Source organism: Bombus fervidus, unplaced genomic scaffold (genome assembly GCF_041682495.2).
Source record: "Bombus fervidus isolate BK054 unplaced genomic scaffold, iyBomFerv1 scaffold0058, whole genome shotgun sequence".
NCBI classification, from domain to species: domain Eukaryota; kingdom Metazoa; phylum Arthropoda; class Insecta; order Hymenoptera; family Apidae; genus Bombus; species Bombus fervidus.
In genome coordinates, this window is record NW_027212621.1 from 1 (window position 1) to 10,000 (window position 10,000).

The window sequence follows — 10,000 nt, forward strand, 5'->3', positions numbered from 1 at the left end:
AAAAATTTTCGACCGAAAAGTTTTTTCGAGTTATTTCGTTAAAAAGCGTTATGAGGTATGAATATTTTTATATAAATCGCTATATTATTGTATTTTACGTCGGGATTAAACGTTTATTTGGTCCCGAAAACGTTAAAAAAAAATAGTGGACCGACGCGACTCGGCCCGTCGGACTTGGTCATACTCTCCACCGGTACGTAGGGACTTAGAAAAATTTTCGACCGAAAAGTTTTTTCGAGTTATTTCGCTTAAAAGTGTTATAAGGTACGAATATTTTTATATAAATCGCTATATTATTATATTTTACGTCGGGATTAAACGTTTATTTGGTCCCGAAAACGTTAAAAAAAAATTTTTTATTCGAAAGGTTTTTTCGAGTTATTTCGCTTAAAAGCGTTATAAGGTGCGAATATTCTTGCATAAATCGCTTTAAAATGACTTTTTACGTCGGGATTAAGCGTTTATTTCGTCGCTGGAAAGTTATATAAAAAAAGTATGATCGCGCCCGAGACGTTGGAACTTAGTCTCATTCTGGACCGGTACGTTGGGACTTAGAAAAATTTTCGACCGAAAAGTTTTTTCGAGTTATTTCGTTAAAAAGCGTTATGAGGTATGAATATTTTTATATAAATCGCTATATTATTGTATTTTACGTCGGGATTAAACGTTTATTTGGTCCCGAAAACGTTAAAAAAAAATAGTGGACCGACGCGACTCGGCCCGTCGGACTTTGTCATACTCTCCACCGGTACGTAGGGACTTAGAAAAATTTTCGACCGAAAAGTTTTTTCGAGTTATTTCGCTTAAAAGTGTTATAAGGTATGAATATTTTTATATAAATCGCTATATTATTATATTTTACGTCGGGATTAAACGTTTATTTCGTCCCGAAAACGTTAAAAAAAAATTTTTAATCGAACCGTTTTTTCGAATTTTTTCGCTTAAAAGCGTTATAAGGTGCGAATATTCTTGCATAAATCGCTTTAAAATGACGTTTTACATCGGGATTAAGCATTTATTTCGTCGCTGAAAAGTTATATAAAAAAAGTATGATCGCGCCCGGGACGTTGGAACTTAGTCGCATTCTCGACCGGTACGTAGGGACTTAGAAAAATTTCGGACCGAAAAGTTTTTTCGAGTTATTTCGTTAAAAAGCGTTATGAGGTATGAATATTTTTATATAAATCGCTATATTATTGTATTTTACGTCGGGATTAAACGTTTATTTCGTCCGTGGAAGGTTAAAAAAAAACGGACGGATACGACCGGGCCTTTGGAACTTTGTCTCATTCTGGACCGGTACGTTGGGACTTAGAAAAATTTCGGCCGGCGGAAAAGTCCGAAATACTTATTTCGAGTTATTTCGTTAAAAAGCGTTATAAGGTATAAATATTTTTGCGGAAACGGTTATATCTCTATTAAATACAACTGGATTAAACGTTTTTTCGAATTTTTTAAAAAATTTGTGTTCGACGAACTGACACGACTGCGATATTTGTTTAATTATTTCGTTAATTAACGTTGCAAGGTATATATTTTTTTGCATATTTCTCGTTGTTTCAACGTGTTCTAATCGATTAAGAACGTGGTTTTTGTCCGTATTCGTTAAAAGAGGTGGTTTACTGATGCGATTTTAAAAAAAAAAAAAAATTAAATTTTTCGATAAAAACTCGTTTAAAATATTAAAATAAGCGGTGCGTTAAAATATCTCGACGATAGGACGTTTTATAAGGGTACTTTATTGGAACAAAGTGGTCGAGCGTTTCAGAGACTAAGTCCGACGGTACGTTGGGACTTAGAAAAATTTCGGCCGGCGGAAAAGTCCGAAAAGCTTATTTCGAGTTATTTCGTTAAAAAGCGTTATAAGGTATAAATATTTTTGCAGAAACGGTTATATCTCTATTAAATACAACTGGATTAAACGTTTTTTTCGAATTTTTTAAAAAATTAGTGTCCGTCGAACTGACACGACTGCGATATTTGTTTAATTTTTTCGTTAATTAACGTTGCAAGGTATATATTTTTTTGCATATTTCTCGTTGTTTTAACGTGTTCTAATCGATTAAGAACGTGGTTTTTGTCCGTATTCGTTAAAAGAGGTGGTTTACTGATGCGATTTTGAAAAAAAAAAAAAAATTAAATTTTTCGATAAAAACTCGTTTGAAATATTAAAATAAGCGGTGCGTTAAAATATCTCGACGATAGGACGTTTTATAAGGGTACTTTATTGGAACAAAGTGGTCGAGCGTTTCAGAGACTAAGTCCGACGGTACGTTGGGACTTAGAAAAATTTCGGCCGGCGGAAAAGTCCGAAAAGCTTATTTCGAGTTATTTCGTTAAAAAGCGTTATAAGGTATAAATATTTTTGCAGAAACGGTTATATCTCTATTAAATACAACTGGATTAAACGTTTTTTTCGAATTTTTTAAAAAATTAGTGTCCGTCGAACTGACACGACTGCGATATTTGTTTAATTTTTTCGTTAATTAACGTTGCAAGGTATATATTTTTTTGCATATTTCTCGTTGTTTTAACGTGTTCTAATCGATTAAGAACGTGGTTTTTGTCCGTATTCGTTAAAAGAGGTGGTTTACTGATGCGATTTTGAAAAAAAAAAAAAAATTAAATTTTTCGATAAAAACTCGTTTGAAATATTAAAATAAGCGGTGCGTTAAAATATCTCGACGATAGGATGTTTTCTAAGGGTAGTTTATTCGAAAAAAGTGGTCGAGCGTTTCAGAGACTAAGTCCGACGGTACGCTCTAACGGAGGTTTTACATGGTAAGCGCCCGGCCGCTGGCCCGGCCGGCGCCGACCGTCCGGCCGGCGCTTTGGTATCTATAAGAGACACGTCGAGTCGGACGGTCCGGACGGAACAGCGTCGAGCGCGTGGCTATTCTACGGCCTCGGTTGAGAATTCAGTCACCGCTCCTCGAGTCTTAGTGAACTTTTTTACTATTTCTCGACTGTTCCTTCGTTCTCGTATCGACTCTTTCTCTACACTGCTGCGCCGCGGGTCGCTGTCCTGGACGTAATGACCAAATAACGTGGCAAGGTTCCCCTTAGTCGGGAAGCTGGATCCTGTATGCTCGCACTAACTTTAAAAAAAGTTAGGGCAGTGTGCTTGTTACTAACTGAGTATCAATTCATGCTGGTTCGGCAGAGACCGTTCCAAAACTTATGTTATAGCGTACGCAGTACGTTTTAAACATACGAAAGGCTAATGGGGAGCGTACTACCTTTTAGGAAGTGCGTTCTTTCTGATTGGAGAATATCAAAAGAACGAACGAATATGTTTCTTACGAGGACGGTACGTTCAGCATGCAGTTTACGTGCTTTTTACCGCTAAGGCATATTCGTTCAACCAACAAACCATTCTTACAGAATGATCCTATGAACAGAATGATCTTAAAATATTCCACACAAACAATCAAACGAACGAAAGAAAGTAAAGAGAGAGTGGCGAAATGAGAGGAGAGAGAGTAGTGGCGTTCGACGTTACAACGGGAATTAAAAGGGTGTCGTCGAACGTTCACTAAGAACGAAAAGTCTCGTCGTACGGTGTTACGGACCCACCTACGACACTCTGAGGCTATTTTAAAAAGAGAGTCTTTTGACTCTAATATATAATATATATATAAAATACAAAGTTCCCTGGTTGATCCTGCCAGTAGTCATATGCTTGTCTCAAAGATTAAGCCATGCATGTCTCAGTACATGCCGCATTAAGGTGAAACCGCGAATGGCTCATTAAATCAGTTATGGTTTCTTAGATCATACTTAAACTTACTTGGATAACTGTGGTAATTCTAGAGCTAATACATGCAAACAGATTCGTACCAGAGATGGTACGAATGCTTTTATTAGATCAAAACCAATCGGTGGCGGATGGCTCGTCCGTTCGTCCATCGTTTGTTTTGGTGACTCTGAATAACTTTGTGCTGATCGCATGGTCATCTAGCACCGGCGACGCATCTTTCAAATGTCTGCCTTATCAACTGTCGATGGTAGGTTCTGCGCCTACCATGGTTGTAACGGGTAACGGGGAATCAGGGTTCGATTCCGGAGAGGGAGCCTGAGAAACAGCTACCACATCCAAGGAAGGCAGCAGGCGCGCAAATTACCCACTCCCGGCACGGGGAGGTAGTGACGAAAAATAACGATACGGGACTCATCCGAGGCCCCGTAATCGGAATGAGTACACTTTAAATCCTTTAACGAGGACCAATTGGAGGGCAAGTCTGGTGCCAGCAGCCGCGGTAATTCCAGCTCCAATAGCGTATATTAAAGTTGTTGCGGTTAAAAAGCTCGTAGTTGAATCTGTGTGTCACAGTGTCGGTTCACCGCTCGCGGTGTTTAACTGGCATTATGTGGTACGTCCTATCGGTGGGCTTAGCTCCTCGCGGGGCGGTCCAACTAATATCCCATCGCGGTGCTCTTCACTGAGTGTCGAGGTGGGCCGATACGTTTACTTTGAACAAATTAGAGTGCTTAAAGCAGGCTACCTTCGCCTGAATACTGTGTGCATGGAATAATGGAATAGGACCTCGGTTCTATTTTGTTGGTTTTCGGAGCCCCGAGGTAATGATTAATAGGGACAGATGGGGGCATTCGTATTGCGACGTTAGAGGTGAAATTCTTGGATCGTCGCAAGACGGACAGAAGCGAAAGCATTTGCCAAAAATGTTTTCATTAATCAAGAACGAAAGTTAGAGGTTCGAAGGCGATCAGATACCGCCCTAGTTCTAACCATAAACGATGCCAGCCAGCGATCCGCCGAAGTTCCTCCGATGACTCGGCGGGCAGCTTCCGGGAAACCAAAGCTTTTGGGTTCCGGGGGAAGTATGGTTGCAAAGCTGAAACTTAAAGGAATTGACGGAAGGGCACCACCAGGAGTGGAGCCTGCGGCTTAATTTGACTCAACACGGGAAACCTCACCAGGCCCGGACACCGGAAGGATTGACAGATTGATAGCTCTTTCTTGATTCGGTGGGTGGTGGTGCATGGCCGTTCTTAGTTGGTGGAGCGATTTGTCTGGTTAATTCCGATAACGAACGAGACTCTAGCCTGCTAAATAGACGTAAATTATGGTATCTCGAAGGCCCCCGGCTTCGGTCGGCGGGTTTTTACTACCAACGTACAAACAAATCTTCTTAGAGGAACAGGCGGCTTCTAGCCGCACGAGATTGAGCAATAACAGGTCTGTGATGCCCTTAGATGTTCTGGGCCGCACGCGCGCTACACTGAAGGAATCAGCGTGTTTTCCCTGGCCGAAAGGCCCGGGTAACCCGCTGAACCTCCTTCGTGCTAGGGATTGGGGCTTGCAATTATTCCCCATGAACGAGGAATTCCCAGTAAGCGCGAGTCATAAGCTCGCGTTGATTACGTCCCTGCCCTTTGTACACACCGCCCGTCGCTACTACCGATTGAATGATTTAGTGAGGTCTTCGGACTGGTGCGCGGCCAATGTGATAAGCATTGCCGATGTTACCGGGAAGATGACCAAACTTGATCATTTAGAGGAAGTAAAAGTCGTAACAAGGTTTCCGTAGGTGAACCTGCGGAAGGATCATTAACGAAAAATACAAAAACACAAAGAATATATTTGACTTGAACACTGTATAATAAAATATATATAATATCGTCGGTAAGGAGCCGTACTCCTCCTATATCGACACAAAGTATATACGACGTATTAACAAGCTATATACTTTGACAAAAGCCAAATTTTTTACAATAAGGAGGTGAGAGACGCTCCAGTTACGAAACTATACGAAGAGTGTGGCACTCTCTCTCGATCATCGGGATGAAGAGATATACTTTTACACGAATAATTCGAGGCGCCTGCGTGAGGTCGTACACAGAAAGACCCGCCGTCTCCGAATAATATTATAACAAACGAAAAACTTAAAAATATTCTCGAGGCGCCTGCGTGAGGTCGTAAACAGAAGGACCCGCCGTCTCCGAATAATATAACACACGGAAAACTTAAAAAGATTCTCGAGGCGCTTGCGTGAGGTCGTACACAGAAAGACCCGCCGTCTCCGAATCCTATAACACGAAACCGCTACTATTAATAATAATAATAATAATAACGATATGTGAGGGAACTTGAGCTGAACACATATCGAAAAAACTAAAAGTTACAGTGGAAACCACGTGTAATGAGAAATGCGATCGAGGCGCCTGCGTGAGGTCGTACACAGAAAGACCCGCCGTCACGATCTCGTATTTCGTATTTGCATCGTGGAAATCCAACGAACGAACAATATAATATATAAACTAAAATCTCTAAAGTGCCTCGTGTCGGAGAGATCACTGCTCACACCTCTTCTATATTTCGTAGTTGCGTTGCGTAGGCCTCACCTCCTAGCAACGGGACATAAGGAAGACTGCTCTTTGGGATCGAACGAAGCGTCTATAACGAGTCGTCGACGAGAGCGAAAGAACGCGAATAGCGAGCCGCAGAAAAAAAGGATACCGAATTATATATCTTCGAAGGTTCTCTTCGAAGATCCATGGATACCTATATCTGCGCGTCTCCAGCTATCTCGCGCGTCTCTCCAAACTCTCGTCGTTCCTCGAAACGTGCTTCCTACCCAAAGGGCGTTCGTTCTTCCTATGTCGTTTCGTTGTCGTTCGTTTCAACGGCGAACGATATACGATGTTCGACAAAACGAAACCACGTTGTACGTTCGTACTCGTGGATCGGGTAACCTAGAACGAAAACGCATTGCGTGGATGTTGGCCCGAAAAGATATATACCAGTGCGAGTGATGGTAAAGAGTAACGATTCTTAACTAGACGAAGTTGGTTCGGAGGGGACCGCCGGCCGTCTCTCTATCCTCGCGAGTCTAATGCCTCGTTCCGTCGCTAGAGTTTTTCAAACTCTGCTTCTGGCTATCGGGAAGAATAGACCGCGCGCGAGGAAGAGGAAGGACGACCGTGCGCGTCCCATCGATTTTTTTTATTTTTACCTGAACCACCGAAGTCGATTCAGAGGGGACCGCCGGCCGTCTCTCTATCCTCGTTGTCGTGAGTCATATGCCTCGTTCCGTCGCTAGAGTTTTTCAAACTCTGCTTCTGGCTATCGGGAAGAAACGACCGCGCGAGGAAGACGACGACGACCGTGCGCGTCCCATCGAATTTTTTTTTATTTTTACCTGATCGACGGAAGTTTCGTCCGGTTCGTCTCTTTTACCATCGTCTCGTCGACCCGTTCAGAGGGGACCGCCTGTCCATATCCTCGTTGTCGTGAGTCATATGCCTCGTTCCGTCGCTAGAGTTTTTCAAACTCTGCTTCTGGCTATCGGGAAGAAACGACCGCGCGAGGCCGATGGCTGCGAGTCCCATCGAATTTTTTTTAAACGCACGCACACACATACACCTGAACGGAGATGCGTTCCTTTTCGTCGCGATTTTTCGCGCTTTAGTCGTCGTTGTCGCCATCCGTTCGGAGGGGACCGCCGGCCGTCTCTCTATCCTCGTTGTCGAGAGTCTAATGCCTCGTTCCGTCGCTAGAGTTTTTCAAACTCTGCTTCTGGCTATCGGGAAGAAAAGACCGCGCGAGGAAGAGGAAGGACGACCGTGCGCGTCCCTTTCGAATTTTTTTTTATTTTTACCTGAGCGACCAAAGTGGATTCAGAGGGGACCGCCGGTCGTCTCTCTATCCTCGTTGTCGCGAGTCTAATGCCTCGTTCCGTCGCTAGAGTTTTTCAAACTCTGCTTCTGGCTATCGGGAAGAATAGACCGCGCGCGAGGAAGAGGAAGGACGACCGTGCGCGTCCCATCGATTTTTTTTATTTTTACCTGAACCACCGAAGTCGATTCAGAGGGGACCGCCGGCCGTGTCTGTATCCTCGTTGTCGAGAGTCTAATGCCTCGTTCCGTCGCTAGAGTTTTTCAAACTCTGCTTCTGGCTATCGGGAAGAAACGACCGCGCGAGGAAGACTACGACCGTGCGCGTCCCATCGATTTTTTTTTACCCGAACGATGGAGATGCATATCGGCTGTTTGCTTCGAATAACTGGACGAGAGGAACGAACTTATATATATATCATGGGCTAGCCACCGTGCGCTTTCTTCGCGAGATCGTGTGCTGTACAGAGGATTCAGAATCGGGTGTTATATCCCCGTCGTTTCCTGACGAACGGAGCTTCGATCTCGTTGGTTGTTATATATTATAATGCACTTTACGCCCGGTCGGCGGGCTGCGTGTGTCGTCGCGCAGTCCGTCCGATTTCGTTTTCGAACGTATTTTCGTGTCGTCAATCATATGGCGACTTCCGCGCGTTCGATTCCCGTTGGTCGGACGTTTGTCGGATATCGGCTTCTTTCGAACCGAGAATAAGAGTACAAAAACCTGAGTACACAAACAAAAATCCATGCATAAACGATTACCCTGAACGGTGGATCACTTGGCTCGTGGGTCGATGAAGAACGCAGCTAATTGCGCGTCAACGTGTGAACTGCAGGACACATGAACATCGACATTTCGAACGCACATTGCGGTCCACGGATACAATTCCTGGACCACGCCTGGCTGAGGGTTGCTCACGTAAACCTAAGACTGCTTGCGTTGCGTATCGTTGCTCTCGGTCCGTCTCTCTCTGTTCTTTCTTGCCTCGTCGACAGCCCGCCGTCGTTCGTTTTATATTTAAACGAACGTTTCTGAGTCGGAGGACGAGCGCCAAGCAAAAGAATACGAATTAAAGAGCGGTCGAGGGCTCGTACGCGACGTACGAGCGATTGTTGGACGTTCGTCGGCGTTCGTCGCTGGATCGTGTGGAGACCGGCGTACGCATGCTCTCGATACAAATATATATGAAAAATCTATCGCGTTCACGGGAGACTCGCAAAACTACCTCCGTCTCTTCTCTGTCCCTTCTTGGCTTGACAACCCGCCGTCGTTCGTGTTTTACGAACGTTTCTGAGTCGGACGAAGCGCAAGAAGAAGGATACGAATTAAAAGAGCGCGGAGAGAACCGTCGTCGTCGACGCGGTTATCGAGATACACAGAGCGAGTTTTCTTCGTGGCCGATTTTTTTTTTCTTTTTGTATCAGCCTCTGCTACGTTTTGTTAGTCTTCGATAAGCACGAATGACCGCGCCCCCGACGTCGTCTTAAATGAATTTTTGGCGAGACTGAGAGAAAGCAAAAATATTTTTGAACAAAGTCAGTCGAGAGAGGAGAGAAAAGAGAACCAAGATATTAAAACCTAAACCTAAACTTGGTGGCGTAACGAAAAACTGTGTGCCTTAAAGAAACACAACCGTCTTTTCATCAAGATGTTTTTACTCGTACAGCCCCAGGGATCGAATACCCACTCCGTCTGTTCGTGCGGCAGAGATGTATTCTGCAGGCGCGAGACGACTGACGAGAAGACAACGAGGACCGTCGCATCGATGGGTCGTCGTTGCGTTTTTCATCCTCTGTGCTTTTTTCTGTTCTTCGCGAACCCAGAGAAAGCCGTAGATCCGGGAACGGACACACGAGATTTCTTCGAACGCTGATGACTTAGGGAGATGATCCCCAGCGTTGCGCGGAGATCGGAGAGTACGCGTACATGTATCGGGACGAATTTTTCCCCGTCGGTCGCGTATCTCTCTGCCCGCGCGCCTGGCCCAAAGCCACGTTCGTCGGAAATCAACGAAAAGTGTGTTACGATCTAGCGTGCGTCTACGATCGGCTATATTTAAGGGTGACGAAGAAGAGAAAAGCTCACGGTGTTGCGCAACGTTTCTGTACCCGATTTTAAGATGTGCATGTGAGTCCGTTACAAAGTTGTTCGGATCGTCGAAAATAGTCGTTTTCGTCGTCGTGCGAAAGAGAGAATAATCTCTGACATTGGCACGGAGAGATCGCGCAGAGGAAGAGAACGATCCTCTTTGGCGAGGCTCGAGAAAGACTAACGAAACTTGATTAGAGACGAGGTATACACGCGCCGTACGTACGACGTACGCGCGTGTGATTTTTTTTTGCTTTAAGGCGATTCGGCGCT

The 10,000-nt window shown here is 44.3% G+C and overlaps 2 non-coding genes across 2 annotated transcripts; both read left to right on the forward strand.

Annotated features, from left to right (window-relative positions):
* Positions 1–3,651: 3,651 nt before the first annotated feature.
* Positions 3,652–5,575, forward strand: LOC139997337 (small subunit ribosomal RNA). The gene has a single exon (XR_011802736.1). It is a non-coding gene; the product is annotated as a small subunit ribosomal RNA (ribosomal RNA).
* Positions 5,576–8,397: 2,822 nt separating this feature from the next.
* On the forward strand, positions 8,398–8,552 carry LOC139997329 (5.8S ribosomal RNA). Its single transcript, XR_011802730.1, has one exon. It is a non-coding gene; the product is annotated as a 5.8S ribosomal RNA (ribosomal RNA).
* Positions 8,553–10,000: the final 1,448 nt, after the last annotated feature.